Raw genomic sequence first — 22,182 nt, 5'->3', positions numbered from 1 at the left:
GGCTGGTGGATCCGCTGCCGACTCCGGAGAAAGGCTTGGTGGGGTGGAGCCGGCCGTACGACACGTGAAGCAAGCCAAAAGCCTCCACGGAGAGCATGTTGAGGCCAGCTCTGCCGTCGATGAGGGTCTTGGTCACGGCGACGTTGCAGATGGTGGGTGTGCAGAGCATTGGGAGCGCGCCCGAGCCAATAGTGGTAGCGGGGTGGTCCCCTTTAGCACCAAAGAGGCAACTGGTACTCTGCGCCCGCTGGCGCCCGCCTGGCCTTGACCGTCACGGCTCACGTCACGCGCACCTCGCGAGGTGCCCCTTGCATAGATATCTCCGCCCCTCGGGAGCCAGCCTAGTGAGGCTGCCCCTGAGGAGGTCTTGTGTCGCCCGCCTCGCGAGGCTTGGCCCCTCGCGAGGGTCTTGAGTGGTTGCTGATAAAGATGGGCCGTACCAGGCCGTTGGTGGAGCCGCGTCATGGGCCGCAGGCAGGCAAGTCTGGGGACCCCCATTCCCAGGACGCCGACAGAATCACCCTCAATAGATCACATTAGATGTGCTACACTACAGAGTCATCATCCGAAGTGAAATACAAGGAATCACCCACAGTAGATCACACTTGATACGGCTCGGTAGAGTCGTACAATTGTAAAGGCCTTTAGGGGTGTTCTGGTCTCAGTACAGTGATCCATCATCTCAGATAACCCAGATAGAATGGCATGGCGACACGGTCAAGGGTGTTGGGCCACTGATGGGACACTAGCTCACCTATACTAAGCATAGTTGCTCGACAAGGCCGGTCGCCTTGTCAACCAAGGCATCGCTGATCTCAAGGAGCTTCATCAAGCCGTCGACCAGCTCCTGCTGCTTAATAAGGCCAGCGAGAATGTCACCATCGCTGGCCAAGGACTTCAGCAATGCCAGCTCATCGCGATCGCCGACGCGGCGAGTGCGCTCGTGAGAGCCCTTGCGTGCCCGTGAGAGCTTGTTCGAGGGCTCCGTGGCGCGCCGGGACATCTCTGCTGCGGCTGCCGCTTCACGGCGGGACCTCTCTAGTGCTTCCGCAGCCTTGGTCTTTGCTGCCTGGTTATATGTCCACCCGAAACTCCTCCTACCGATCATGGCGGAACAACTTGATAGGAAAGACCAGTTTTGTGGGTGATGAGGAGAGGAACTGTGAAGTAATTTTCAAGTGGGTAGTTTTTATAGCCCGGTGCTAAGTGTGAACACATATTAGTTTGATTGGTGTGAACACAAATTAGTTTGATCGGTGTGAACACAAATTAGTTTGATCTGTGTGAATAGATTTGCAATTACTTATCGCGTTGTAATCTGCAATGTGACGAGAAACAAAGTCAAAATTTATTGATGGTTCTGGGCCTACAAAGCCCCGTTTCCGTTGTTCTGTCTCATCGCAAAAAGTTCTTTTGGATCAACCATATGCCACGCATCGGAAGCCCGAAACATGGACCCTTGTTCTCGGATGTACGTGTACGTGTCTGCCCACTATCACACACGGTCATGATATCACCATCGTGTCCTCTGGATGCGCCATCGCGTCTCCCACGGGGTGCCAGAAGGTTGACCATATGGTTGCTCGCCATTGAGGTGGCCGCGGCATGCTCTGCTCGCGTCCGTCCATGGGTTTTGCTCGCCATTGCGGCGGCCACGGCGCGCTCCGCTCTGGTGTCCCTGCACGCGCTCTGCTTGCCGTTGAGGCAAATTTACAATGGCAACGGTTAATAATTGTCTTACATATTCAGGATAATTTAAAATGCCACATGCGGCAAGGCCCAAAATACTCACGACCTACTTATGTATACAATTATAATAAAACATAGGCTAAAAGGCTGAGCCGGCGGCCTTTCGACGACGGTCTTCTCGGACTCCATGATCAGCATATCATCCTTGCGGCCGTTCGTTATGTTTAACTTACTAATTATCGCACGCGAGTACTCACAAAGACATCGTGTGCGATACTCCTAGCCACCGCAAGCAACTAGTTTGCATTTTTTCAAAGTTTTTTGTACGAACAGAATCACACACGAACTTACTATAGTAACCGTCTGTGTTATAATTTCTCATCGCAAACGGTTCATCCGAGTGGGCTGTTTGTTGCGTACCACACATATCTTGTTTACATGAATCATTTGTGTTGTTTTGGCTCATCGCAAATGTCGCATATCATACACATCTTGTTTAGTTGAACCGTTTATGTTCTCTTCCCTAACTGAAAACAGTTTGTCTAAGTGAACCGTATGCCATATATCACACACACCTTGATCTGGCTGAACGTTTCTGTTGCATTCCCTAATAGCACACAGTTCATTGGAGCAAACTGTATGCCGTATATCACACACACATTGATATGGCTGCCCGTTTCTATTGTTCTACCTCATCGCAAACAGTTCTGCTGGATCGACTGTATTCCCAGCATCGCACACGTAACTAAAATCTGAACCGTGTTTGATGTCTCCGCCATCACAAATGTTTTGCATCTTTTTTGACGCTTTTTTTACATCCCCATTTGCGGTTAATGCATCACACACAGTTTCGTCAAAGGGTCTCTGATCGCAGTGTCGCATTAGCAGCATCCTGCAGTAGTGGGTGGCTGTTTTGGGGAAGATATAATGAGGCTTATGTGTGATAGAGTGTATCATATCACGGGGTTTGGACGCACCAGCGAAGTTTGCACCAACTCTCGAGGTGAGAAAGGGCAATGCACGGTACCAAAGAGGCTAGCAAATTGCGGAAAGGTGAGAGTGTGTATAATCCATGGACTCACATTAGTCATAAAGAAATCACATACTTATTGCGAAAGTTTATTAGCCCTCGAAGAAAAGTACTACTACGGATGCCCCTAGGGGGATATATTGGTAGGAAAAAACCATAGCTCGTCCCCGACCGCCACTCATAAGGAAGACAATCAATAATAAATCATGCTCCAATTTCATAGCATAACTAGAGACTATACGTGCATGCTTTGGGAATCACAAACTAAACACGAATATTCTTACTAAACCACAATTATTCACTAGTACCTCCCACATATTACCATCTCTATATCGCAAAACTATTGAAAGGGATCAAAGATACCATATTCAGTGATCTACAAGTTTTATGTAGGATTTAATGACTAACCATATGATTGAACAATTCATGTTGAATCTCTACATAGATATAAGTGAAGCAAGAGAGTTTAATTCTTTCTACAATATACTTGCCCATGCTCTAACAAATATAAGCGAAGCAAAAGAGCATTCCACAAATGGCGGTTTTTCTATGTGTAGAGAAACAGGCAATCCGAACTTCAAATGATATAAGTGAAGCACATGAATCATTCTATAAAGCCATACTTGATACGTCTCCGTCGTATCTATAATTTTTGATTGTTTCATGCCAATATTATACAACTTCTATACACTTTTGGCAACTTTTTATATGATTTATTGGACTAACATATTGATCTAGTGCCCAGTGCTAGTTCCTGTTTTTTGCATGTTTTTTGTAACGCATAATATCCATATCAAACGAAGTCCAAATGCAATAAAATTTCATAGAGAATTATTTTGGAATATATGTGATTTTTGGGAGTTGGAATCACTGCAAATGGAGGCCCACACAGCCCACAAGACACCAGGGCGCGCCAGAGGCCCCTGGCGCGTACTGGTGGATTATGCCCTCCTCGAACGTCGGTTGGAGCTCTACTTCGGGTGCAAGGAAGCTTATAATCGGAAAAAAATCGTGTTAAAATCTCAGCGCAATCGGAGTTACGAATCTCCCGGAATATAAGAAACGGTTTTCGGCTAGATCTGGAGAACGCAAAACAGAAGAGAACAGAGAGGGAGATCCAATCTCGGAGGGGCTCCCGCCCCTCTGCCGCCATGGAGACCAAGGACCAGAGGGGGAACTCTCCTTCCATCTAGGGGGGAGACCAAGGAAGAAGAAGAAGGAGGGGGGCTCTCTCCCCCTCGCTTCCGGTGGCGCTGGAGTGCCGCCGGGGCAACGATCGGGACGACGATCTACATCAACAATCTTGCTACCGTCAACACCAACTATCTCCCCCTCTATGCAGCGGTGTAACACCCCTTCTCCCCGCTGTAACCCCTACTTAAACATGGTGCTCAACTCCATATATTATTTCCCAATGGTATTTGGTTATCCTATGATGTTTGAGTAGATCCGTTTTGTCCTGTGGGTTAATCGTGATCTTGGTTGGTATGATTGTATATTTTATTTATGGTGCTGTCCTACGGTGCCCTCCGTTCTCGCACAAACGTGAGGGGCCCCCGCTGTAGGGTGTTGCAATATGTTCATAGTTCGCTTATGGTGGGTTGCGAGAGCGACAGAAGCTTAAACCCGAGTAAGTGGGGTATGACGTATGGGAGTAAAGAGGACTTGATACTTAGTGCTATGGTTGGGTTTCACGACCTTAATGATCTTTAGTAGTTGCAGATGCTTGCTAGGGGTCCAATCATAAGTGCATATGATCCAAGTAGAGAAAGTATGTTAGCTCATGCCTCTCCCTCATATAAAATTGCAAGAATGATTACCGGTACTTGTTATCGATTGCCTAGGGACAAATAACTTTCTTGTCGACACAAACCCTTTTACTAAACACCTAACTTTTATTATCTTGCAAAGAACTTCTAGTTTTATTCTTGCAAAGTAGTTCTAGCATCACACCTACAAAATAGTTTCATACTTGTTTTCGGTAAAGCAAACGTCAAGTGTGCATAGAGTTGTATCGATGGTCGATAGAACTTGAGGGAATATTTGTTCTGCCTTTAGCTCCTCGTTTGGTTCGACACTCTTATTTACGGAAGAAGGCTACAAACGATCCCCTATACTTGTGGGTTATCAAGACCTTTTTCTGGCATCATTGCCGGGGAGCAATAGCGTGGGGTGAATATTCTCATGTGTGCTTGTTTGCTTTATCACTAAGTAGTTTTTATTTCCTGTTCTAAGTTGTTCTCTATCTTTAGTTATGGATATGGAACACAAAATACCAAAAAAATTAGTGGTACTTGCTACTCATGGAGATGGGGAACCTCCTAAAACCCTCGATGCTTGTTATGTGAAAAATGTTATGCACTACTTGATAATCTTGAGAAAACCCCATTCAACCTGATAATGGGAGTAACATTGGATCAATGTGAATACTTTAGGGATTATCGCTTGACATAAAAAGGGAAACTTTTATGGTATCAAATTTATATGTTGCGTTGGTATGCTCGGGATCTATGCACTGGTGCGCGTCGGTCCTAAACAAACGGTTTAAAACCCCTTTCCGCGACGGCATTTGGAACCGTTTCCAAGTGAGTGTGGGCGATAGGGGGTCCTTCCCACACGACCCAGAAATCGTCGGGGATAGGCCCTCGTGGGACCTGGGCTGGGGCCGTGTGCGATAGGGCGAGGCATGGAAACCCAATCATTTCCATAGGTATGTACATCCCACACGGTGAATCCCAGAAATAATTTCCGTAGGTATGTACATCGCACATGGTGAATCCCAGAAATCATTTCTATAGGTATGTACATCCCACACGGTGAATCCCAGAAATCATTTCCGTAGGTATGTTCATCCCACACGGTGAATCCCAGAAATCATTTCCGTAGGTATGTACATCCCACACGGTGAATCCCAGAAAATCATTTCCGTAGGTATGTACATCCCACACAGTTCTTTGTGTGGAAACGTGTGTGCAAGGTGGCCTAACGCAAAAAGTTTGTTGCCGGAAGCCATGTGTGATTGTTAGTTGATCGAACACGCCTACTTTCTAGAAACCGTGCGGGTTGTTTGAGGTCATCACCCACGGTGTTGTCTGAGTAACCGTTTGCAATAGAAAACCCCAATAAGCAGGGTAATTAGCCTATTATTGATAATCCATGTACTAATCAAACTGATATTTCTTATAAAACATGCCAGATATTTCATATTCATATAAAAGCAACCAGGATTTCATAATCGAATTACATCGGATAGCTTCGGCACTCAGTTACGCCATTACACAACAGCACCAAGTTTCACATGCAGCATAAAAAACCTTTGGAAAGTAGCATCATACACGGTAAATAGGCAGATGAATCTCATCTGGGAAACTGCAGAAGCGGAAGGCAAATATTGAGCCTTCAATGATGTTGAATGTCCTTGCAACTTTAGGCCAGTGGCTATGGATAATTGCCTGCCCAACCTTCATCCTCTTCAGCAATACTTCAATATTGTACCGTGGGTGTTGAATGAATACCTTCCTCGCCTCTTGACCATGCAGGTGGTTTGAGAGGTAATCATCGGTGAACTGCTTTGAAAAGTACTGAAAACAAAGCTATGCATAAATCGCTGTTGTAAATTTTGAAATGGTGCAAGGGGTAAAAACAAGGTAAAAGAGTTGATACCATCCTATAGTTGACTAATGTCTTCTTCATTGTGCAAACAAAGATCTTGCTGTTATTCGTCGCAAGTTTCTTCATCCTAACAATTTTTCTGAGTTTCTTGACTTGACTGATATTCATGGACATCTCATTTCCCCATATGCAAAATGGGTCGAACAGTGGGTCTAAGCCTCTGACTGCAGGACCTACATGTGCAAGACCAAATTGTAAGAAACCTAAATATTAGAATGATTCCTGCAACTGCACAATAATGTGCTATTAGCCAAAGGACCCTTCTTGAACAAACCTCGATGGTAAACCGCAGTGTCTCCCATTGTTTCCCTGCAACACACATAAGCAAGATCTTGATCAGGTTAACTGAGAGTTGCCATACTATCAGTAGAATATGTATTGAGTACAGCCAAATTCGATTAGTGTCACATGCATAACAATACAAAATTGTACCCACAGCAAATGAAAATCAAATTGCAGAACTGAACCAAACAGTTAAATGGACAGCAGACCAAATGAACCAAAATAGTTAACTGAGCACGATATTGCAGAATAGAAACATGTACTAGAAGATAAGATAGTTAAAAAACAAAGAATGCTTGAGAACAGTATTACGAAATGTAGCAATTGTTGGACTAAAGTGTTAACTGAACATTACATTTCAGAGGACCAAACTGTTAAATGAACATCAGATTGCATATTAACATTACAGAGGACGAATCAATAGAAGCCACTGGCGGTGGCCTCGAGAAAACATCACGAACTATATTTTAAAGTAGACAACCGTGCGGCGGTGTCGACGGTGGCCTTGAAGACGAGGTGCTCCTCCAAGATCTGGCGGTCGACACGCATGCCAGCCATAGCAAGCTCGTTCGCGCTTGCGGCCGCATGCTACTCAGCTCCACGTTATACTGCGTGTAAAATGTTGGGGAACGTAGTAATTTCAAAAAAAATCTACGCACACGCAAGATCATGGTGATGCATAGCAATGAGAGGGGAGAGTGTTGTCCACGTACCCTCGTAGACCGAAAGCGGAAGCGTTAACACAACGCGGTTGATGTTGTCGTACGTCTTCGCGATCCGACCGATCAAGTACCGAACGCACGACACCTCCGAGTTCAGCACACGTTCAGCTCGATGACGTCCCTCGAACTCCGATCCGGCCGAGTGTTGAGGGAGAGTTTCGTTAGCATGATGGCGTGGTGACGATGATGATGTTCTACCGACGCAGGGCTTCGCCTAAGCTCCGCTACGATATTATCGAGGTGTAATATGGTGGAGGGGGGCACCGCACACGGCTAAAAGATCGTTGATCAATTATGTGTCTAGAGGTGCCCCCCTGCCCCCGTATATAAAGGTGCAAGGGGGAGGCCACCGGCCTAGGAGGTAGAGGCGCGCCAGGAGGAGTCCTACTACTACCGGGAGTAGGACTCCCCCCTTTCCATGTTGGACTAGGAGTGGAAGGGGGAAGAGGTGGAGGGAAGGAAGGAAGGGGGGGGCGCCGCCCCCCTCTCCTTGTCCTATTCGGACTGGGGGGAAGGGGGGCACGGCCCTGCCCTAGCCTCCTCTCCTCTCTTCCACCTAGGCCCAATAAGGCCCATTAAGTTACCGGGGGGGTTCCGATAACCTCCCGGTACTCCGGAAAAATCCCGATTTCACCCGGAACACTTCCGATGTCCAAACATAGGCTTCCAATATATCAATCTTTATGTCTCGACCATTTCGAGACTCCTCGTCATGTCCGTGATCACATCCGGGACTCCTAACAACCTTCGGTACATCAAAACATATAAACTCATAATATAACTGTCATCGTAACGTTAAGCGTGCGGACCCTATGGGTTCGAGAACTATGTAGACATGACCGAGACACCTCTCCGGTCAATAACCAATAGCGGAACCTGGATGCTCATATTGGTTCCCACATATTCTACGAAGATCTTTATCGGTCAGACCGCATAACAACATACGTTGTTCCCTTTGTCATCGGTATGTTACTTGCCCGAGATTCGATCGTCGGTATCTCGATACCTAGTTCAATCTCGTTACCGGCAAGTCTCTTTACTCGTTCCGTAATATATCATCCCGCAACTAACTCATTAGTTACAATGCTTGCAAGGCTTATAGTGATGTGCATTACCGAGTGGGCCCAGAGATACCTCTCCGACAATCGGAGTGACAAATCCTAATCTCGAAATACGCCAACCCAACAAGTACCTTTGGAGACACCTGTAGAGCACCTTTATAATCACCCAGTTACGTTGTGACGTTTGGTAGCACAAAAAGTGTTCCTCCGGTAAACGGGAGTTGCATAATCTCATAGTCATAGGAACATATATAAGTCATGAAGAAAGCAATAACAACATACTAAACGATCGAGTGCTAAGCTAACGGAATGGGTCAAGTCAATCACATCATTCTCCTAATGATGTGATCCCGTTAATCAAATGACAACTCATGTCTATGGCTAGGAAACATAACCATCTTTGATCAACGAGCTAGTCAAGTAGAGGCATACTAGTGACACTCTGTTTGTCTATGTATTCACACATGTATTATGTTTCCGGTTAATACAATTCTAGCATGAATAATAAACATTTATCATGATATAAGGAAATAAATAATACTTTATTATTGCCTCTAGGGCATATTTCCTTCAGTCTCCCACTTGCACTAGAGTCAATAATCTAGATTACACAGTAATGATTCTTACACCCATGGAGTCTTGGTGCTGATCATGTTTTGCTCGTGGAAGAGGCTTAGTCAACGGATCTGCAACATTCAGATCCGTATGTATCTTGCAAATTTCTATGTCTCCCACCTGGACTAAATCCCGGATGGAATTGAAGCGTCTTTTGATGTGCTTGGTTCTCTTGTGAAATCTAGATTCCTTTGCTAAGGCAATTGCACCAGTATTGTCACAAAAGATTTTCATTGGTCCCGATGCACTAGGTATGACACCTAGATCGGATATGAACTCCTTCATCCAGACTCCTTCATTTGCTGCTTCTGAAGCAGCTATGTACTCTACTTCACACGTAGATCCCGCCACGACACTTTGCTTAGAATTGCACCAACTGACAGCTCCACCGTTCAATGTAAATACGTATCCGGTTTGCGATTTAGAATCGTCCGGATCAGTGTCAAAGCTTGCATCAACGTAACCATTTACGATGAGCTCTTTGTCACCTCCATAAACGAGAAACATATCCTTAGTCCTTTTCAGGTATTTCAGGATGTTCTTGACCGCTGTCCAGTGATCCACTCCTGGATTACTTTGATACCTCCCTGCTAAACTTATAGCAAGGCACACATCAGGTCTGGTACACAGCATTGCATACATGATAGAGCCTATGGCTGAAGCATAGGGAACATCTTTCATCTTCTCTCTATCTTCTACAGTGGTCGGGCATTGAGTCTTACTCAATCTCACACCTTGTAGTACAGGCAAGAACCCTTTCTTTGCTTGATCCATTTTGAACTTCTTCAAAACTTTGTCAAGGTATGTGCTTTGTGAAAGTCCAATTAAGCGTCTTGATCTATCTCTATAGATCTTGATGCCTAATATATATGCAGCTTCACCGAGGTCTTTCATTGAAAAACTCTTATTCAAGTATCCCTTTATGCTATCCAGAAATTCTATATCATTTCCAATTAGCAATATGTCATCCACATATAATATCAGAAATGCTACTGAGCTCCCACTCACTTTCTTGTAAATACAGGCTTCTCCAAAAGTCTGTATAAAACCAAATGCTTTGATCACACTATCAAAGCGTTTATTCCAACTCCGAGAGGCTTGCACCAGTCCATAAATGGATCGCTGGAGCTTGCACACTTTGTCAGCTCCCTTTGGATCGACAAAACCTTCCGGTTGCATCATATACAACTCTTCTTCCAGAAATCCATTCAGGAATGCAGTTTTGACATCCATTTGCCAAATTTCATAATCATAAAATGCGGCAATTGCTAACATGATTCGGACAGACTTAAGAATCGCTACGGGTGAGAAGGTCTCATCGTAGTCAATCCCTTGAACTTGTCGAAAACCTTTTGCAACAAGTCGAGCTTTATAGACAGTAACATTACCGTCAGCGTCAATCTTCTTCTTAAAGATCCATTTATTTTCAATGGCTTGCCGATCATCGGGCAAGTCAACCAAAGTCCATACTTTGTTCTCATACATGGATCCCATCTCGGATTTCATGGCCTCAAGCCATTTTACGGAATCTGGGCTCACCATCGCTTCTTCATAGTTCGTAGGTTCGTCATGGTCTAGTAACATAACCTCCAGAACAGGATTACCGTACCACTCTGGTGTGGATCTTAATCTGGTTGACCTACGAGGTTCAGTAATAACTTGATCTGAAGTTTCATGATCATTATCATTAACTTCCCCACTAATTGGCGTAGGTGTCGCAGAAACTGGTTTCTGTGATGATCAACTTTCCAATAAGGGAACATGTACAGTTACCTCATCAAGTTCTACTTTCCTCCCACTCACTTCTTTCGAGAGAAACTCCTTCTCTAGAAAGGATCCATTCTTAGCAACGAATGTCTTGCCTTCGGATCTGTGATAGAAGGTGTACCCAACAGTCTCCTTTGGGTATCCTATGAAGACACATTTCTCCGATTTAGGTTCGAGCTTATCAGGTTGAAGTTTCTTCACATAAGCATCGCAACCCCAAACTTTAAGATACGACAACTTTGGTTTCTTGCCAAACCATAGTTCATAAGGTGTCGTTTCGACGGATTTGATGGTGCCCTATTTAGAGTGAATGCAGCCGTCTCTAAAGCATAACCCCAAAACGACAGCGGTAAATCAGTAAGAGACATCATAGATCGCACCATATCTAGTAAAGTACGATTACGACGTTCGGACACACCATTACGCTGTGGTGTTCCGGGTGGCGTGAGTTGCGAAACTATTCCGCATTGTTTCAAATGAAGACGAAACTCGTAACTCAAATATTCTCCTCCACGATCAGATCGTAGAAATTTTATTTTCTTGTTACGATGATTTTCAACTTCACTCTGAAATTCTTTGAACTTTTCAAATGTTTCTGACTTATGTTTCATTAAGTAGATATACCCATATCTGCTCAAATCATCTGTGAAGGTGAGAAAATAACGATATCCGCCACGAGCCTCAATATTCATCGGACCACATACATCTGTATGTATGATTTCCAATAAATCTGTTGCTCTCTCCACAGTTCCAGAGAACGGTGTTTTAGTCATCTTGCCCATGAGGCACGGTTCGCAAGTACCAAGTGATTCCTAATCAAGTGATTCCAAAAGTCCATCAGTATGGAGTTTCTTCATGCGCTTCACACCGATATGACCTAAACGGCAGTGCCACAAATAAGTTGCACTGTCATTATCAACTCTGCATCTTTTGGCTTCAACATTATGAATATGTGTATCACTACTATCGTGATTCAACAAAAATAGACCACTCTTCAAGGGTGCATGACCTTAAAAGATATTATTCATATAAATAGAACAACCATTATTCTCTGATTTACATGAATAACCGTCTCGCATCAAACAAGATCCAGATATAATGTTCATGCTTAACGCTGGCACCAAATAACAATTATTCAGGTCTAAAACTAATCCCGAAGGTAGATGTAGAGGTAGCGTGCCGACCGCGATCACATCGACTTTGGAACCATTTCCCACGCGCATCGTCACCTCGTCCTTAGCCAATCTTCGCTTAATCCGTAGCCCCTATTTCGAATTGCAAATATTAGCAACAGAACCAGTATCAAATACCTAGGTGCTACTGCGAGCATTAGTAAGGTACACAACAATAACATGTATATCACATATACCTTTGTTAACCTTGCCATCCTTCTTATCCGCCAAATACTTGGGGCAGTTCCGCTTCCAGTGACCAGTCTGCTTGAAGTAGAAGCACTCAGTTTCAGGCTTAGGTCCAGACTTGGGTTTCTTCTCCTGAACAGCAACTTGCTTGCTGTTCTTCTTGAAGTTCCCCTTCTTCTTCCCTTTGCCCTTTTTCTTGAAACTAGTGGTCTTACTGACCATCAACACTTGATGCTCCTTTTTGATTTCTACCTCTGCTACCTTTAGCATTGCGAAGAGCTCGGGAATTGTCTTATTCATCCCTTGCATGTTATAGTTCATCACAAAGCTCTTGTAGCTTGGTGGCAGTGATTGAAGAATTCTGTCAATGACGCTATCATCCGGAAGATTAACTCCCAGTTGAATCAAGTGATTATTATACCCAGACATTTTGAGTATATGCTCACTGACAGAACTATTCTCTTCCATCTTGCAGCTGTAGAACTTATTGGAGACTTCATATCTCTCAATCCGGGCATTTGCTTGAAATATTAACTTCAACTCCTGGAACATCTCATATGCTCCATGACGTTCAAAACGTCATTGAAGACCCGGTTCTAAGCTGTAATGCATGGCACACTGAACTATCGAGTAGTCATCAGCTTTGCTCTGCCAGACGTTCATAACTTCTGGTGTTGCTCTTGCAGGAGGCCTGGCACCTAGCGGTGCTTCCAGGACATAATTCTTCTGTGCAGCAATGAGGATAATCCTCAAGTTACGGACCAGTCCGTGTAATTGCTACCATCATCTTTCAACTTTGCTTTCTCAAGGAACGCATTAAAATTCAACGGAACAACAGCACGGGCCATATATCTACAATTAACATAGACAAGCAAGATACTATCAGGTACTAAGTTCATGATAAATTCAAGTTCAATTAATCATATTACTTAAGAACTCCCACTTAGATAGACATCCCTCTAATCATCTAAGTGATTACGTGATCCAAATAAACTAAACCATGTCCGATCATCACGTGAGATGGAGTAGTTTCAATGGTGAACATCACTATGTTGATCATATCTACTATATGATTCACGCTCGACCTTTCGGTCTCCGTGTTCCGAGGCCATATCTGCATATGCTAGGCTCGTCAAGTTTAACCTAACTATTCCGCGTGTGCAACTGTTTTGCACCCATTGTATTTGAACGTAGAGCCTATCACACCCGATCATCACGTGGTGTCTCAGCACGAAGAACTTTCGCAACGGTGCATACTCAGGGAGAACACTTTTATCTTGAAATTTGAGTGAGAGATCATCTTATAATGCTATCGTCAATCAAAGCAAGATAAGATGCATAAAAGATAAACATCACATGCAATCAATATCAGTGATATGATATGGCCATCATCATCTTGTGCTTGTGATCTCCATCTCTGAAGCACCGTCATGATCACCATCGTCACTGGCTCGACACCTTGATCTCCATCGTAGCATCGTTGTCGTCTCGCCAACTATTGCTTTTACGACTATCGCTACTGCTTAGTGATAAAGTAAAACAATTACATGGCGATTGCATTGCATACAATAAAGCGACAACCATATGGCTCCTGCCAGTTGCCGATAACTCGGTTACAAAACATGATCATCTCATACAATAAAATATAACATCATGTCTTGACCATATCACATCACAACATGCCCTGCAAAAACAAGTTAGACGTCCTCTACTTTGTTGTTGCAAGTTTTACGTGGCTGCTATGGGCTTAGCAAGAACCGTTCTTACCTACGCATCAAAACCACAACGATAGTTTGTCAAGTTAGTGCTGTTTTAACCTTCGCAAGGACTGGGCGTAGTCACACTCGGTTCAACTAAAGTGAGAGAGACAGACACCCGCCAGTCACCTTTAAGCAACGAGTGCTCGCAACGGTGAAACCAGTCTCGCGTAAGCGTAATGTCGGTCCGGGCCGCTTCATCTCACAATACCGCTGAACCAAAGTATGACATGCTGGTAAGCAGTATGACTTATATCGCCCACAACTCACTTGTGTTCTACTCATGCATAACATCACCGCATAAAACCAGGCTCGGATGCCACTGTTGGGGAACGTAGTAATTTCAAAAAATTTCTACGCACACGCAAGATCATGGTGATGCATAGCAACAAGAGGGGAGAGTGTTGTCCACGTACCCTCGTAGACCGAAAGCGGAAGCATTAACACAACGCGGTTGATGTAGTCGTACGTCTTCACGATCCGACCGATCAAGTACCGAACGCACGGCACCTCCGAGTTCAGCACACATTCAGCTCGATGACGTCCCTCGAACTCCGATCCAGCCGAGTGTTGAGGGAGAGTTTTGTCAGCACGATGGCGTGGTGACGATGATGATGTTCTACCGACGCAGGGCTTCGCCTAAGCTGCGCTACGATATTATCGAGGTGTAATATGGTGGAGGGGGGCACCGCACACGGCTAAAAGATCGTTGATCAATTGTGTGTCTAGAGGTGCCCCCCTGCCCCCGTATATAAAGGTGCAAGGGGGAGGCCGCCGGCCTAGGAGGGAGAGGCGCGCCAGGAGGAGTCCTACTCCTACCGGGAGTAGGACTCCCCCCTTTCCATGTTGGACTAGGAGTGGAAGGGGGAAGAGGTGGAGGGAAGGAAGGAAGGGGGGGCGCCGCCCCCCTCTCCTTGTCCTATTCAGATTGGGGGGGAAGGGGGCGCGGCCCTGCCCTAGCCTCCTCTCCTCTCTTCCACCTAGGCCCAATAAGGCCCATTAAGTTACCGGGGGGGGGGGTTCCGGTAACCTCCCGGTACTCCGGAAAAATCCCGATTTCACCCGGAACACTTCCGATGTCCAAACATAGGCTTCCAATATATCAATATTTATGTCTTGACCATTTCGAGACTCCTCGTCATGTCCGTGATCACATCCGGGACTCCGAACAACCTTCGGTACATCAAAACATATAAACTCATAATATAACTGTCATCGTAACGTTAAGCGTGCGGACCCTATGGGTTCGAGAACTATGTAGACATGACCGAGACACCTCTCCGGCCAATAACCAATAGCGGAACCTGGATGCTCATATTGGTTCCCACATATTCTACGAAGATCTTTATCGGTCAGACTGCATAACAACATACGTTGTTCCCTTTGTCATCGGTATGTTACTTGCCCGAGATTCGATCGTCGGTATCTCGATACCTAGTTCAATCTCGTTACCGGCAAGTCTCTTTACTCGTTCCGTAATACATCATCCCGCAACTAACTCATTAGTTACAATGCTTGCAAGGCTTATAGTGATGTGCATTACCGAGTGGGCCCAGAGATACCTCTCCGACAATCGGAGTGACAAATCCTAATCTCGAAATACGCCAACCCAACAAGTACCTTTGGAGACACCTGTAGAGCACCTTTATAATCACCCAGTTACGTTGTGACGTTTGGTAGCACAAAAAGTGTTCCTCCGGTAAACGGGAGTTGCATAATCTCATAGTCATAGGAACATGTATAAGTCATGAAGAAAGCAATAGCAACATACTAAACGATCGAGTGCTAAGCTAACGGAATGGGTCAAGTCAATCACATCATTCTCCTAATGATGTGATCCCGTTAATCAAATGACAACTCATGTCTATGGCTAGGAAACATAACCATCTTTGATCAACGAGCTAGTCAAGTAGAGGCATACTAGTGACACTCTGTTTGTCTATGTATTCACACATGCATTATGTTTCCGGTTAATACAATTCTAGCATGAATAATAAACATTTATCATGATATAAGGAAATAAATAATACTTTATTATTGCCTCTAGGGCATATTTCCTTCATAAAATGTCTGTGGGCGGCGCTTAATTGGAGGATGGGGGCCGTGATTTCGGTGGAAGGTGTCGCTCCGTCAGTCGGGGCATGTTGGACGGGAAAAGAGGAGGATGGTGTGGGCGGGGTGTGGATTACCTGACCATATCGACGAGGTCGTGCAGCAAGAAGAAGGGTCGGCGGTGAGGAGGCCGCGTAGCAAGAAGAAGGGTCGCCAGCGAGGAGGCGGCGCTGCAAGAAGAAGGGTCGCCAGCGAGGAGGCGGCGCTGCAAGAAGAAGGGTAGCCGGTGAGGAGGCAGCGCTGCAAGAAGAAGGGTCGCCGGCAAGGAGGCTGAGCTGCCAGTAAGCAGCAGTGAAGGTTTGAACTTGGAAAGCAAGGAGGAATAGTGGAAATGTGGCTTTTGGTAGGAGGGAGGGGGCGGGGAGATAGATATTTTCGCGGTGGCAAAAAAATTTCGCTCGGTGCCGCGAGAATCTGGCGCGCAAGTGTGGTTCAAGCAGGGGCGGTGGACTGTAGACGACGAAGCTTCCTGCGTAAGCTAGACAAGACGGTGCGCCAATATATTTTATATCGCATCCCACATGATTCTTTCTAGTAAACTGTTTGTGGTATACCTGATTTTTTCATTATGTTTTGAAAGAAAAAATGGTATTACGGAGGGAAGTGATGGTGTTTGAATTGCTAGAACATTTACGTACAGTGAACATGCAACTAGTACATGAGTGTCGTGTTTAAATTTGGAATTATTCCGAGTTCGTTTGGCATTTTTATGCATTAATTGAGTTTCTGGGCATTTAATGTGCATAATTCAAATTTGAACTACAAGCACATGCTCCAATGCACCAAAGTTTGCTGAAAAATCACATGTGTGTCTTTGGGTGAATTTATAGGTCCCATGCAAGAAATGGGAATAAAATTCAAATATCTGGGTGTCGTGGCTCAGCCGGAATGATTGAGAAACTTGGTTTTTTAATTCCTGTAAATCCAAAACACGGCTGAAAATCATGAAAATTGGCATGATGTCATGACATGGCACCAACATGCTGCAGTAAATTATTTGGACGAATTGGGACAAGCTTTGGTGTAAGCTTCTTGCAAACCGGAGCTTCCCTCAAGAAGCCTCGTGGTTCCGAGAGGGAATGTGTCACCTTCGTGTGCGAAACGACATACGTACACTACCTTCTCCCGCCTTAAGTTTTTTACACAGGCAGATTAGACCAAATAGAAGTATCGTGCTAAATTTTGGAATTATTCCGTGTTCGTTTGGCCTTTTTATACATTAATTGAGTTTCTAGGCATTTCGTGTGCATAATTCAAATTTGAATTACAAGCACGTGCTCCAGTGCACCATAGTTGTTTGAAAAATCACATGTGTGTCCTTGGGTGAATTTCTAGGTCCCATGCAAGAGATGGGAGTGAAATTTAAACATCTGGGCGTCGTGGCTTGGCCGGAAAGATTGAGAAACTTGGTTTTTTAATTCCTGTAATTCCAAAACACGCCTGAAAATCATGAAACTTGGCATGGTCTCATGACATGGCACCAACATGTTGTGGTAATTTTTCTGTCCGATTTGCGAAGGCCCACACATTAACAATCAACAAAGTTATTTTGGAACAAGTGTTGTCACGTTACAAATCGGAAACACAAGTATTATTGAAACCGTGGGCGTTCGACTTACCAATTACGTGCGGCCACACGTCCCCTTTTTTTATTGGCTAGGAGGTGCCGTGCGGGGTAGCTATTTGAGTACGGGAGGCATGCGATCAGACCCCTGCGCGTGCTCATCGGGAGGAGAGCCCTTTGACCGCTACCCGCCGTGCACCTCCCTCCAAATGTCTCCATTAATGGCGCCCGAGCACCTGTTCTACGGTGTGGCTATATGTCTCATTGGACTGAGATTTAAGAGAGAAAAATGAAAATCTCAAAAAGAAAGTTTTGCACAGATCTTGATGTAAGATCCGTCGGACCTATATAGCATCTACTGCGACTTATAGCAAGTATGACGAATATAAGGATGATGACAGTGGATAATAATTGTCTTACATATTTAGAAACATAATTAAAAAAAGCCACATGCGGCTACGCCCGAAATACACAATTGCAAAAGAAGAAGGAAGACAACGATCTAGTCTCCGCGGCGAGCGACGATGAGCTCTTTCTTGTTGTAACGCCCCGAATCCGATGCGCCAAGTGTCTCCCAGTTATTCGCCGTCATTGCCATGTCATTTGCTTGTGTGTTGCATTTTGTCATGTCATCTTGTGCATTGCATCCTCATGTTTTCAAAAACTTGCATCCGGTCTTTTTCCCCGTTGTCCGTTTCGCGATCTGACACACTCACACGCGCCCGTTACCCCCTCTAACCTCGTTTCGTGAGTGGCATAAAAATGTTCTCGGAATGGGGTGAAACTTGGCAGGCGGTCTTGTTATAGTGTAGGTAGACCGCCTGTCAAATTTCGTCGCATTTGGAGTCCGTTTGATAGCCCAACCGTAATCCGTAGCGGCGCCGTTGCCAGTTTAATCATCAGACGTTTTTGGTCTCAGGAAACCGTTGCCGGGCTGCATTTCTCCTCTCTCCTCTCAGCCCAAGCCTCTCTCTCACAGCCCACTAGCCCACCTATCTAACCTCCTCCGCTCCGGACCGTCCGATCAAGATTGAACGGCTCCGAAACGGAGCTGATCCCCTAACCCTAGACAAAACTGCTATATAAACCCCTCCCCTTGCCATTTTGGGTGCCCCTAGCCTTCCCCTACCCTCAGCCGCCGCACCCCCCTCGAAATCAGCGCCGCCGGCCTTGATTTCCGCGCCCAGCCGCTGCAGATCCGCCACTTGGCGCACCGCCATTCGCCAGCCACCGCAAGCGCCGCCACCTCAGCCAATGCCGCGCCTCCACGTCACCCCCTGGCCTCCCGCGCTGCCGTGAAGCCTGCGGGCCCGCCAGGACCCGGATTGGGCCCTGGGAAGCCCATCGGGGCCCGAGCGCTCCGCCACCGCCGCCCGAGCGCCCGCCTTGCGCCTCGCCTCCATCCCGCCGACCACCCGAGCACACGCCCGAGCGCCCGCCCGAGTGTCCAGCCACCCGACCGCGCCGCCTTGCGCCTCGCCTCCATCCCGCCGGCCACCAGAGTGGCGTCGCCGGCGACCTCGACCCCCAGGCCGGTCCCATCGCGCCTCCCCTTCCCTTCCTCCCTCCGCTTCCCTCTCTCTCCGCAGCAGCGCCGCCGCCGCCATAGATGCTCACCGTCGCCGACGTGCCTCCTCCGGCCAGATCCAGCCCGGACCCGACTGGATCTGCCGCCCCCGTGCCCATTCCGGCCGGTCCCTGCCCTGGTCGCCTCGCCGGAGCCGAGCTCCCTCGCGTCGCCGCCGTCATTCCCTGCTTCGCTCGGGAGGAGCCCGAGCGCCTCGCGTTGACCCCTCCCCTCATGGGCCACGGCCCAGCCGCAGCCAACCTTGCCGAGCCCAACGCTGTTTCGGCCCGTTTGAGCCAATGTGAGCGCCAAGTTTTTCTCCAAGTCATTTCTGAGGTCTTTTCATATATGCATCTTGTGAGGCTCATAACTATGTGCATGTTTGTCCGAATGAGATGATCTTGATATGTGCATGTTCATCATGTGATGCTCTCCATATTATTGTACTGTGGCATGCTTGTTTGAGTTCATCTTGATGCCCTAATCATCGTTGCAAGAGTGCTATATGATGTTTACCTGCTGAGACTGTTATAACTTGCTGTATTGTCATTTTTGTTGCATTTTGTGTATGCATCCTTTGAGCATGATGTCTACCTATTTTAGAAGCATATTCATGTCATCTTTACAGTGGTGCAATCCATGTATTTTTATGTGCCTTGTGGTTAGTGCATCAAGATCGTGAAGTAGGGTACTTGCTGTTATTGTTTTGATATTCTGAATCTGGTATATCATGATGCTATGTAAACCTGCTCCTACAAGTCACTCTATGCATAATATGGAGATGGTTACTAAGGATGTTTTGTTAAAAATGTTATGCTCTATCAATCCATGCCCTTGGTTGCAATTATGGATTGTTGTAGCTTGTTGTTATCATGATCCAAACTTGCTAAATAATGTTGCTGTCAGCCTGTTAACATCAAGTTCAGTTTTTCCATGTGTTTTGCTAGTGATCCATGCACCCTATGGACTTGATCTTGCAATGCTTAGCTTCATAATTATGCCGTGTTACTTTTGGTTGACTTTACGAGCCATGAAATGCTCTGTGGTGGGTGTTAGAAGCTCACCTACATACCTACTTATTGTTGTTCCTGCCATGTACTGTTGTTTTCACCGTCTAAATCTGTCATATCATTTGCCATGTTTGGATGGATGCTACCATCTTTTCTGTTGATCTTTGGAGTAAGTTCATTAAGGAAGTTTTGTTAAGTGTTTTTAGTACTAGCTTGCCATGCTCAAGTTTGCCATGATAGCTTGCTGTAACATGTTGTCTGATAGCTCTAAACATTGCAACCTGATGTTATTTCTGTCATGCACAGTGATTTCTGCCAAGTCTGTGAACTGTTATTATTTGCAATCTTGCCATGTCCTTTTGAGCATGTTCTAGTGATTTCTGGAGATAGCTCAGTTTTCATGTTTTGTAATGCTTTACCTCTAAATCACGTCCATGCCATTTGTTTTCATGTTGAGGTGCTTTGGCATGTTGTTTTGTTGCTTGCTAGATGCCTAGTTGCTGTTTTGGACAGCTTGTCCTTTAAACTTGTTTCATGTGTATGTGTTGAACCGTTGCTCCGTTTTGAGTGTGCTCTATATGAAACTTGCTTAGATTTGCATATAGTTTCATGTTAACTTGTTGCATCCATGTTTTGAATTTGTTTTCTTGATGTTTGAAGGCATTTTGCATCAATGCCATGTTTAACTTGTTTTGCTCATATCTTCTAGGCCGTAGCTCCGAATTAAACCAACTTTATATGTAACTTGACTAGAAAGCCGTGTAGATCATCTTGATGAATATTAACTTGCTGTTTAACAACTTGAACATATGGTTTATTCAGATCCGGACCAATTTTAAAATTTGCATATGGGGACTTACCAGAATTGTTATATGTTGTTTTCGGCCTCATTTAAACTTGCCTTGTTGTGTTGCTCTTGGATGCATCATCTCTTGCCATGAGTAGCTTCATGTAGCCTTGTCATGCATCATACTTGGTTGAGCATCATGTCTTGTTTATGTGTTGTGTGTTTACCATGTTGTTTGCTTCTTTTCGGATGTGCTTCTCCTCGATAGTTCCTCTTTCGTTGCGTTCGTGAGGATTCGTTCGTCTACGCTTGGTTCGTCTATGTGGCTTCATCTTCTTCATGGACTCGTTCTTCTTCCTAGCGGGATTCAGGCAAGATGACCGTCACCTTGGATCTCATTACTATCATTGCTATGCTAGTTGCCTTGATGCTATCGCTATGCCGCGTTACCTACCACTTGCTTATCAAGCCTGCCAAATTGCCATGAACCTCTAACCTTTGTCACCCTTCCTAGCAAACCGTTGTTTGGCTAAGTTATAGCGTTGCTAGTTGCAGGTGAAGATGAAGATTGTTCCATGTTGGAACATGGATATGTTGGGATATCACAATATCTCTTATTTTAATTAATGCACCTATATACTTGGTAAAGGGTGGAAGGCTTGGCCTTATGCCTGGTGTTTTGTTCCACTCTTGCCGCCCTAGTTTCCGTCATACCGGTGTTATGTTCCTTGATTTTGCGTTCCTTACGCGGTTGGGTGCGATGGGAACCCCTTGACAGTTTGCTTTGAATAAAACTCCTCCAGCAAGGCCCACCTTGGTTTTACATTTGCCTAACAACCTATTACCCTTCCCTTGGGTCGGCCAACCCGAGGGTCATCTTTATTTTAACCCCCCGGGGCCAATGCTTCTCGAAGTGTTGGTCCGAACTAGAGTCCTTTGCAGTGCCACCTTAGGGAAACTTGAGGGCTGGTTTTAGTTGTACGGAGTGCTCATCCGGTGTTGCCCTGAGAACGAGATATGTGCAGCTCCTATCGGGATGTCGGTGCATCGGGCGGTCTTGCTGGTCTTGTTTTACCATTGTCGAAATGTCTTGTAACCGGGATTCCGAGTCTGATCGGTCCTTCCTGGGAGAAGGAATATCCTTCGTTGACCGTGAGAGCTTGTGATGGGCTAAGTTGGGACACCC

This window comes from Aegilops tauschii, chromosome 4, assembly GCF_002575655.3.
Source record: "Aegilops tauschii subsp. strangulata cultivar AL8/78 chromosome 4, Aet v6.0, whole genome shotgun sequence".
Lineage (NCBI taxonomy): Eukaryota > Viridiplantae > Streptophyta > Magnoliopsida > Poales > Poaceae > Aegilops > Aegilops tauschii.
The sequence above is the reverse complement of the archived record's forward strand: the minus strand, read 5'-3'. Positions refer to the sequence as shown.